The sequence below is a fragment of the Mus caroli genome, chromosome 9 (assembly GCF_900094665.2).
Source record: "Mus caroli chromosome 9, CAROLI_EIJ_v1.1, whole genome shotgun sequence".
In the NCBI taxonomy this organism is placed as follows: Eukaryota; Metazoa; Chordata; class Mammalia; order Rodentia; family Muridae; genus Mus; species Mus caroli.
The window spans coordinates 21,042,746-21,053,324 of record NC_034578.1 but is presented as its reverse complement, the minus strand read 5'-3'; the positions used below and the strand labels follow the sequence as shown (position 1 = coordinate 21,053,324).

Sequence of the window (10,579 nt, the reverse complement as noted above, 5' to 3'; positions counted from 1 at the left end):
TCTCTCTCTCTCTCTCTCTCTCTCTCTCTCTCTCTCATTCATTTATGGAGACCAGGTCTCTCTATATAGCCTTGACTTATGTTATGTCATTCCCTTATGTTGATCAGGATGGGCTCAAATTCACAGAGATCTGTCTGCCTCTGCCTCCTGAGTGCTGGGATTTAAAGCATGCAGCAACGCATTTTTAACTTATACAGTAGTACTCCTTATACTCTGTCTACACAGAGCCCCTACAAATGTGATCATGAACCTGTGTGGTTAAGTGGATCCTGGGACTGAGCCCTAGTCCACAAGAATGATGTCACAATCAGAGGAGAGATTAACTCTAAGGGCTCAGAGGTAAAGAGATTATAGGTGTGAGTGAAATATGTGGTAAAGACAAGTCACAGACAAATATATCCACATAATTACTTATATAGGCATGCTGACTCTGACCTAGAAGAATAACATTACACTACATACTTTCCTTACAAAGGATTTCAATAAAAAGTTATTTTACACAGAAAACGAAATTCTCATGATAAATATATATTTGGGGGCTTTCCAATTTATATTAACTTCAGAGATCAACACTAATTATCATCAGGAACATATGATTAGCTTTAGAGCTGAGGAAAGAGAGAGATAAACTGAATTAAACAAATCGCCTAAGGTAGCAGTGTCAGGACTTAAATACAGAATCCATAAATCCTAGTGTGAGAACTCTTAGCCCATCTCATAGTCTGAAGATTAGAAATACACACACACACACAGGACATGTACAGGTAGGTAATATGTGTTTCTGTGGGTGTTCATGAAGGTCAGGGGTCAAGGTTGTCTTCTGAGCCAGCGTCTCTTGCTGGTAGCTGGGGCCTGTTAATTAGGCAGGACATCCTTTGTCTCCCAAGGGCTGGTATTACAAGCAGGTGCTACCACTATTACACCTGGTTTTAGTGGATAATGGAACTAGAACTCAGGTCTGTATATTTGTGAGACAGGGTATGCTGTGTCCTGAATGGCTCGGTCCTGGAAATCTGACTGGGGTGACTCTGGAGTGAAGAAATGAAAACACACCTGCCCCACATCTTGGATTGGGTAGCCTTGCTGGCTCTGACGGAGGACACCTATTATGTGACCAGTAATGTAGAGGGCTTATTATGTACAACATGAGGAGCAGGAGGAGGGGCTAGTGGGAGGTCTCCATATGGGAGCAGTCTCAGGTTGTACACATCAGGAAGAAGAGAGCTACAGCTGATGTTTTCTGTACATTGCTTTTAGACAAAGGTCAATTGTTCATCAACAACTCTGCTTGGACTAGAGGAAACTGTTGTCATTTCTCAGATCCTTGTTTGCAGCAGGCTTTGCCATGTCCACTGGCTCTGAGGTACACAGTTTCTCTCAGGAACTTATCTGTTTCCTACACAGCTCTCAGTCACTGACCCTCATTATATATATAAAAACCCTCCTGGGAAATACTTAAATAGCTCAGATTCTTTTAAAATCTGGTGGTAAAGTCTGAAAATGTTCTTGTTGCTTATTCAGTTTCATCATACTGGACAAAAGAGATTAAATCCACAGCTTTCTAAAATGTATGTGCAATCCTTCATGCTCTCCACTAGATGTCACATTTTTGTATGTCTAAACTGTTCAGAGAATAAGCAAACGCAGGAAAAATTGAGCACTGGAGCCTAAGAGAAAGCAAACATTGATGGTGATTGTAAAAAGAAAATGGTTAAATATTACAAAGACTTTGTTAATAAAGGAAAAACACATTTCAGAGCTATTACAATATGGTGGTAGCTTTGTAAAAGCAGCAGCAAGGCATTGGGGCTGATGAGGAGTGGTATACAGTATGTACTTAGAATTCATGAAGCCCTGAGTTCATTCCCCAGCATCAAACCACACCAGCCAGAAGAGTTAAAACAACGGCATGTATATATTCTGTCTAGGAACACATATATGTTGTCAAGCTATGAAACATGCATAGATGATAAACACCAAATTCATGGATATGGTCCCTGTAGGGATGTTGGGCAGGGGGGCTGGGAGAGAAAACAGATTTCATCTGAATTAGAAATACTTTAAAAGCCTTAAAAGTATTAAGTGGAGAGCTCTGGTAAATAGTGACTTAACAAGAATTCCATTTTGTTTCTCTTTATGCATTTTGGTATGCTTGGAACATTTCATGATTTAAAAAAGAATGAGAGAATCAAGTTGCTATTGGAAGGACTGAATGTTGGCTACACCGAAATGCACTCCCAGACCTTGGAACTGAGCATTTATAAAAAATACACTAGACATTCAAGAACATGCAGACATATTTGGATAGAATTCTAATACTATTGACATATGTGATATCCTAGAAGTAATTTGATCCACCCTAAGGCTAGCCTATATGACCAAAGCTCCAAGTTACGTGTGGTCTTCTCTGTTTTGGTGAGACAGTGGCTGTGAATCACCTTCTGTCTATGGCCAGCTTATCAGATTCCTTATTCTACTCTTTGCAAATAATCTGAGTTGCATGGCATTAAATTATTTCCAATCCTAGTGCTTAGGATCTTATATTACTCTTTCATCTGTTTGATTTTATCTAGAGCTACATATTATCCAACTTGGAATTCTCTCTCTTCCTGAGAAGGTAAACGTGATATTTAAATCCCAGTTTCTCACTTGGAGTTCTATCACCACCAAATTCTGTGTAGTTCCTCTATTTTTAGTTTGAAGAATAAAAAAATGAATTCTACTTTCACTTCTGTTTGAATGTGAATTCTTCTCACCTGATATTACCACTTATAAGTGTCTTCGAACAGATAGATAAATCAGTTTGTAGCCAACACTAAATTGTAAATGACTACTAGCAATTATTTGTATTTAGGGGTACTTCAAACTGTCACCATCTATATAATCGCTAAAATGTCCTTTTTCTAGTGGAATGACTCAGGGCTGAAGTACAACTATGATGTTCTTTAAAAATTGTATGTCCGATGTAGCTTAAGAAGGACAGCAACAAAACAAAAACAGAAAACAGGGAAAAGAGTTTTTCCAGGCAGCAGACAGTTGCCATGTGCTTCCGGTGTACCTTGAAGATACCTCACTAGAGGCCGCCTCTGTAGCTGATGCTTTCTTCCAGGCAGCAGACAGTTGCCATGTGCTTCCGGTGTACCTTGAAGATACCTCACTAGAGGCCACCTCTGTAGCTGATGCTTTCTTCCAGGCAGCAGACAGTTGCCATGTGCACCTTCCGGTGTACCTTGAAGATACCTCACTAGAGGCCACCTCTGTAGCTGATGCTTTCTTCCAGGCAGCAGACAGTTGCCATGTGCTTCCGGTGTACCTTGAAGATACCTCACCAGAGGCCACCTCTGTAGCTGATGCTTTCTTCTGTGCATAAGGCTGCTACTTGGGTAATGCTCCTACACAAGGCTCCTACACTTTGTGAGAAAACACAGAACTCCACTTTTCTAAAAGAACTGCATGAGGTTTTGTGTTTTTATTTGATCATTAGACTCTGAAAATGATAGCTATTAAAATAAGTTTGCAAAATGGATACAATAAAGGTTTCCTCTCTTTGGAAAATGAAGTGTCCAGTTATTAAAAATAAAACATGGCACATATAGGGAGACCTGTTTCTCAACAGGACATCTGACAAGAAAATGGTGGGTGTTCTTCATTAAGAATTTATGAGGTGTCTGGCAGTAGCTCAGCAGTTAAGAACACTTGTTCTTTCAGAGGAGCAGGGTTTGATTCCCAGCACCCATATGGAGACTCAGCACAGTCCCTAACTCCAGCTCTAGGAGATCTGATGTTTTCTTATGACCTCCTTTCTTGGACTCCAGACATGCACATGATACAAACACAGGTGAGTAAAATACTCTCCTACGTATGAAAATAAAATTTAAAAAGTAGGAAGGAAGAATTCTGTGAATAAACCTCTGCTCTCCATCTCTTTGATTGGAAACTCCCATCAGAGAGTGAGTGAGGTGATGTGATGGAGACACCCAGTGGCTGCTGTGGTTAATGCAGCAGTGACGCATTTCATCATGGCAGCTTCCTGGTTTCTGTGTGTACATTTCCTCTTGACAACAGACATTAAGTATACCTACGAAGAAATAGGATGACATAATATATAACAAACCTATGCCTTTAATGTCATTAAAAATCTGAGGTTTTACCTGAAAGATGGAAAAATATTTTTAAACATGAATATAGATTCATTATTTTATTATATTTTATAATTAATTATAATTTAGGGAAATATTCTTTAAAGAGAATAATATTTGGAGCTTGAAATTAAAACAAAATTTAATAAGGCAAGGAGACGGCGACTCAGGTAGTAAAGTAGTTGCCACACAGCATAAGGTCCTGGGCTTGATCCATATGGCCCTCATAAGAAGCCATTGGGATAGTAATTCTTGTAATCCCAGGGCTGGGAGGCAGCCTAGTCTAATTGGCAAGCCTTATATTCCAGTCTCTGTTTTAAAAAAAATTAGGTTTCAGAGATGGCTTAGTGCTCTTGGAGAGGACCAAACTTGGTTCAACTCCCATTGCCCACATAATGGCTTGAAACCACCTGTGACATAGTTTCTAGGACCTTGGTCAGCATCTTCTGCACATAACAGGCATGCATGTGGTATATATATATACACACACACACACACACACACATATATATACACACATACAGGTAAAACACTCATAGATATGAGTCTTTAAAAACAAAACTAAATTTAAAAAATCCATCTAAGGTGAATGGCCCTGAGAAATGATACCTGAAGTTGACCTCTGGGGTCCACTTGCACCTATACACACATGTACACATGTACCTGCATATATATGTGTACATATACCATGCATATAATAAGCATGCAGACATACACCCATACATATACAAAAGACTTAAAACTTGAAAATGCCTCTATAAACTCCACTGAAATTGTTCACACATAAACTGTATTAATATATCAAAATGTAAAAACTGTGAAAAAACTTGATTTTATAAAGTACATTTATTTATTTGTAAAGTACATTGTAGCAGTGAATATTTAATCGGCTTTAGGCTCCTGATGGGGCATGCATAATTCCTGTACACCCACCCAAGAGCTCTGGATTTACAAAATGAAAGACACACACACACACACACACACACACACACACACACCAGCTAATTTTGATAGGCCCTGACTAGGTCAATAGCTGGACCCTTCTAAACCTCCCCTCGGCTAGCACACATTCCTCTCTGGAATTCCTGAGTTAACACCTTTTAAAGTCTGTATTTCATCTCTGCTACTCCAGACAAAACAAGGGAGTAGACCCTAGGGTCATTTTCCTAGATTCTTACATGTGGGAAGGCTTTTAAGTCTATTCTTCTTGATCCCCCTTCATGGCAATTCTTTCTCCCCTCTCTCTCAGTCTCCTATCCATACAAACTAAAAGTCCTGCCTTCTAGAACGCCCAAGATACAATTTGCAAAACACAAGAAAATCAAGAAGAGGGAATACCAATGGGTGGATACTTCATTCCTCCTTAGATTAGGTAACAAAATACCCATGAAAGGAGTTACAGAGAAAAAGTTTGGAGCTAAGATGAAAGAATGGACTATCCAGAGACTACCCCACCCGGGGATCCACCCCATAATCAGCCACCAAACCCAAACACTATTGCATATGCCAGAAAGATTTTGCTGAAGGGACCCTGTTATAGCTGTCTTGTATGAGGCTATGCCAGTGCCTGGCAAATACAGAAGTGGATGCTCACAGTCATCTATAAGATGGAACACGGGGGTCCCCCAGTGGAGAAGCTAGAGAAAGCACTCAAAAAGCTGTAGGGGTCTGCAACCCTATAGCTGCTTGTGGACGTTGTACATCGTGGTGCGGAGCCTAGTGCGCACTCAAAAAGCTGTAGGGGTCTGCAACCCTATAGGTGGAACAACAATATGAACTAACCAGTACTCCCAGAGCTCATGTCTCTACCTGCATATGTAGCAGAAGATGGCCTATTCGGCCATCACTGGGAAGAGAGGTCCCTTGGTATTGCAAACTTCAAATGCCCCAGTACAGGGGAATGCCAGGGCCAAGAAGTGGGAGTGGGTGGGTAGGGGAGCAGGGCGGGGGGGGGGGGGGTATAGGGAACTTTCAGTATAGCATTTGAAATGTATATAAAGAAAATATCTAATAAAAAATAAAGAAAAGAAAAGAAAAGAAAAGAGACAACAACAACAACAAAAAAGTCCTGCCTTCATCTCCCTGCCCAGCCATTGGCTGTATGGGAATTCTTTATTACCAATCAAATCAACCCTGACCCAGGTTGGGTCAGGGATACTCAGCATTTGGAAGCAGGTCTTTGGGAGCCAAATTAAGACACAGCATTAGAACAATTTCCCCACGGTACCTTTTGCTGAGAAAAAGAGGACAAGTGAGATGGCTCTGTGGTTAAAGCTCTCGATGTGCAAGCCCCAAATCTAATCTTCATCTCCAGATTTCATAGTGGAATGAGAACTTCTGAGGGTTGTCCTCTGACGCCAACACAGGAGCCCACACATACTAAAAAACAAAAAAACCCACCTACTGCTTAGTGAAGAAGTAAATATTATTACTTATTAGAAGAAGTAAATATTATTAAGCTTATTATAAAATAGCTTTTATCATAACAAAAGTTGAAAAAGTTCCCATTTAGAAGAATGGGAAAACATTGAAAAAAATGAAGCAACATTTCCACTCCTTCCTATCTTAACATGTATGTGTACATGCATACACACACAGACACACGCACACACACACAGAGACAGCAATGATTTTCTAGGAAAAGAGGACTTTATTGCCTTATATAACACATACTAGAGGTTGGCTCCTGTTTCCCAGTGGCCTGTTTCCTAGGCTTGTTCCCAGTTTCTGGAAGAGGCCCTGCTGAGGGCATTAGAGTAAGCAGCAGCACGCCCTGGCATGGATGTGGGGCACTGCGGCTCCATGCTTCTTTCCCCTTCACACCCTGGTAATGAAAGGCTTTCCTCTGCACATGGGTTCACCATGATGTGTCATACCATGACAAGCAACGGGCAATAGCCGTAGACTCAAATATGAGCCAAATTAAACCTTTCTCCCTTCTTAAGCTTATACAATATTGGTTATAATGTGAATTGAAAACAGTTTTTGAGGTGTTTTTCCTTACATTATGAACAAGCTCTTAGTAGACAGTTGTCTACACATAAGTAAAACGTATATGTAATTTTCCTGTTTGACACATGATGCCTTACTTAGGCAAAGCTTTGGTATTTGAACCTTTGGTATATCGAACCCAGGGCCTCCTACAAACTAAGCAAATGTTCTCACTGCTACATTTTCAGTTCTTTCTTCTTTTTTCCTTTATTTAGAAAGAAAAATCTTACTATATAGTCTATACTGGCCTTGAACTTATGATCTCTCTGCCTCAGCCCCTCAAGTGATTGGCGTAGTCAAATACTACCGTCGTAACCAATGTTCTAAAATTAAGTCATTGTTCACACTCCTTTCAAACTACAGAATTATTTTAAGTGAATATTATATACACATTTAAAAGTTCCAAAATTATGAAATATGACAGTCAAAGTACAAACACACTGTGTGTATCTGTGTGTGGGCATGCATGCAGGGGTGAAAGCAGAGCTCTGTGCATGTGAGGAATGCACGTTACTAAGCTACTGCCCCAGCTCTACAAACCTACAGTAATACACAAGCCAAGTGTGACGACTCATCCCTGTAGTCTCATCAGTGGAGAGGCTGAGGCAGGAAGACCACCATGAGTCAGACACCAGTCTGGGTTTCAGAGGGATAGCATCTCTCAAAACAAAAGGAAACAAAACAAACAACAACAAAAAAACAAAAACAAAAAAATCAAAATCAAAACAAAACAAAAATCAATAAAAGCGAAAGCAATTTAAAAACTGTATGTTCACAGAGGCTGTGAAATGGAGCATCATGACACACCCATCCTTCCTGAATTATAGTCTTCTTTTGAGAGTTTGAGCCGCATTATCAAATTACTGTCCCAAAGCATAGTATTCATTTGTATTCCTGCAAAGACTAAATCAGGCATCCTATTTATATAATGTCCCACAAAGTAACTATGGTTTGTAATGAGAATTTTGGTTTCATTAAAAATCCAGAAATGTTATGTGATTGTTTTAAATCTAGGTGTGGGATATGGGGCTGCTTGAGACTGCCCTCAGCAGCAGACCATGACTTATCTCGTGCTCTGGCAAGGGCATGATTTTGCCAGCGGAAGATAGTTCCCAGAGCCCCGAGAGGGTGAGGAGGCTGCTGCTGGTTGCTGTTGTTGCGGTAGTCAAGTGATTGTGAGCAGCAAGAAGAGAGGAAGAAACTGGATATCCTGACGACAAAGATTAGATTTGCCCCAAGGAACTTGACACCCCTAAACCATCAGAAAGTCGTCTAATAAGATTGATGCCCCAGTTCCCCTCTAATTTTCTTTTCCTCTTACCTAGTGTTGGGGGGTCAGAAGCGATTGGGGTGCAGAAGGGTAGTAGGTAAAAGAACTTTAAAAAGTAGCCCAAAATACGGTTAGAATGGTTTATTGTGCTCAGTAGTAAAAAAGTAGATCAGATTTTATCACATGTCACATTGACATTTAAAATTGTACCTTTATTCCGACAAAGTACTTGTACATATAATCCAGCTTACTGTGCAACATCATGATACTTAGCACAGGAAGAGGCACCTTTGGCATATACTGACCTGTTATGGAAGAGGGGCTGAGGCAAGTGGGTCAAACCTGGTGACAGCAGCGGCATCTCAGCACAGGAATGGGACCTTGTTCTCACTGTTTAATCAGCTTCTCATCTTCTCCTGAACCTGCTTACTTCCTAGGATCAGACTGATACTGAGCCTGGTGAGGGCTTCACAGAAAATGTGTCCTAGGGTCAGAAAGAAGTTCTTTTATTGGTACAGGACACTGATTTCCAGACTATGTAAGCTATAGAACTATGGCATATACATGTGTGCATCTGGGTAAGAATTTACAAATATACTTTACATTTTTTCATATGTATGAGAGTTTTGACAGTACCCATGGAGATCAAAAGAGGGTCCCAGACACCTTGGAGCTCAAGTCACATCTAATATGGGTGCTGAAAACTGAATCTAGGTTGTCTATAAGAGTAGCAAGTGCTCTTAACCACTTAGCCACCTCTCTATACTCTACAAATAATACTTTTAGGTTAAAAAAGAAATTTCTAAAATTCTGTATAGACAATTATTCCTTTAAAACTCTTTATGTACATGAATTACTTATAGATAATTACATATCGTGCCAACTAGAAGACATGAAGAAATAAGAGGTGCTATCTTAGATCGATGAGATTAAATATTAGATTAAAAATTTTATAGTTACAATTCAAAGAAAACCATAGCCGATACAAAAACACTTAAAGATGACTTCTGTTGATTAGTCAACTTAAGACTGTACCTCCAGAATGAAGATTTCTAAAAGAAAAAAAATTAAAGATTTATATATACGTAGGTGTGTCCATGTGTATGCATTTTTTAATATTGCAAAGGCAATGCTCAGGAAGCTGGTCCAGCATCCTCTAATGCCTGGAATTCAGTGAGTTTTCACTAACTTGAATTGTAGTTTACAAATCCTAGGGAGTCATGAAAGGCAACATACAAAAGAGACCAAGAAAGTGGATTATGTGCACTCAGCTGAGATTGTTCTTTGAAAATTTTGGCATTTTCTCTGGACTAGTTATGTAAATATTTAAAAAGTGGTTTGTATAGTTTTAGAAATATTTTCAAGATGAGGTAAGAAAGCATAAAGGATATGTCTGGATTACAAAATTATCCAAATGGAAAAGGCTTATCATATACAGTACTTGTAGCATATAGTACTTGTAACGCCTGACTTGTCATTTCCCTCTCTTTACCTCTGTCAGTCACATTTATCAGTATTTTCCTGATTCCACATCTGGCCTTACATTTTGATTTTGTTTTGAGACAGTGTCTTGCTATGTAAGTAACCCTTGGGTGGCCTAGAACTCAGGATATATACCAGGCTGCCTTTGAACTTTTGGTGAGCCTTTTGACTGCTTGCTGAGAACTCAGAGCCTTGTGGCATCATGCCTGAACTAGCATCAGACTTTAAAATCATTTGGGTAGGAAAGCAACACTAACATAAAGAAATTGCAGTGGGTATTACATGTAAAATGGCAGGCAGCCTCAGAGTGAGTGAAGAAAAGGATGAGGCTGTCCTCCGGAATGGCAGTGGGGCTGCTGATGGCCCAGGCCTGACAATGAGTTTGCAAACCAGCCAAAGCTACACAGTGAGACCCTGCTTCTACAAAAGAAAAAGAACCAGTGGAAAAACAGGAATTAGCAGGTATGAAACAGACACCTTGTAGTGCGGGCCCATCCTAGTTCCTGGGTCTTACAGGGTCTATTTCCTGACAGACCAAACGGAGTCTCAACTGAGTTGAAAGAAAGACACTGGATAGATGTTAACTGAAAACTTGGGAGAAATTGTGGGAAAGAGCTTGCAGAGGAAAAACTATGCCAAACTCTTATTTGCATTTTGAAAATGGCTCCAGCTCACTTTAATATATATATATATATAT

The 10,579-nt window shown here is 39.9% G+C and overlaps 1 long non-coding RNA gene across 1 annotated transcript; it reads right to left on the bottom strand.

Moving 5' to 3' along the window:
• Positions 1-3,544: 3,544 nt before the first annotated feature.
• On the bottom strand, positions 3,545-8,852 carry LOC115031968. The gene is made up of 3 exons (XR_003837626.1): positions 8,706-8,852; positions 6,367-6,518; positions 3,545-4,078 (listed from the first exon to the last, which is right to left on the bottom strand). It is a non-coding gene; the product is annotated as an uncharacterized LOC115031968 (long non-coding RNA).
• Positions 8,853-10,579: the final 1,727 nt, after the last annotated feature.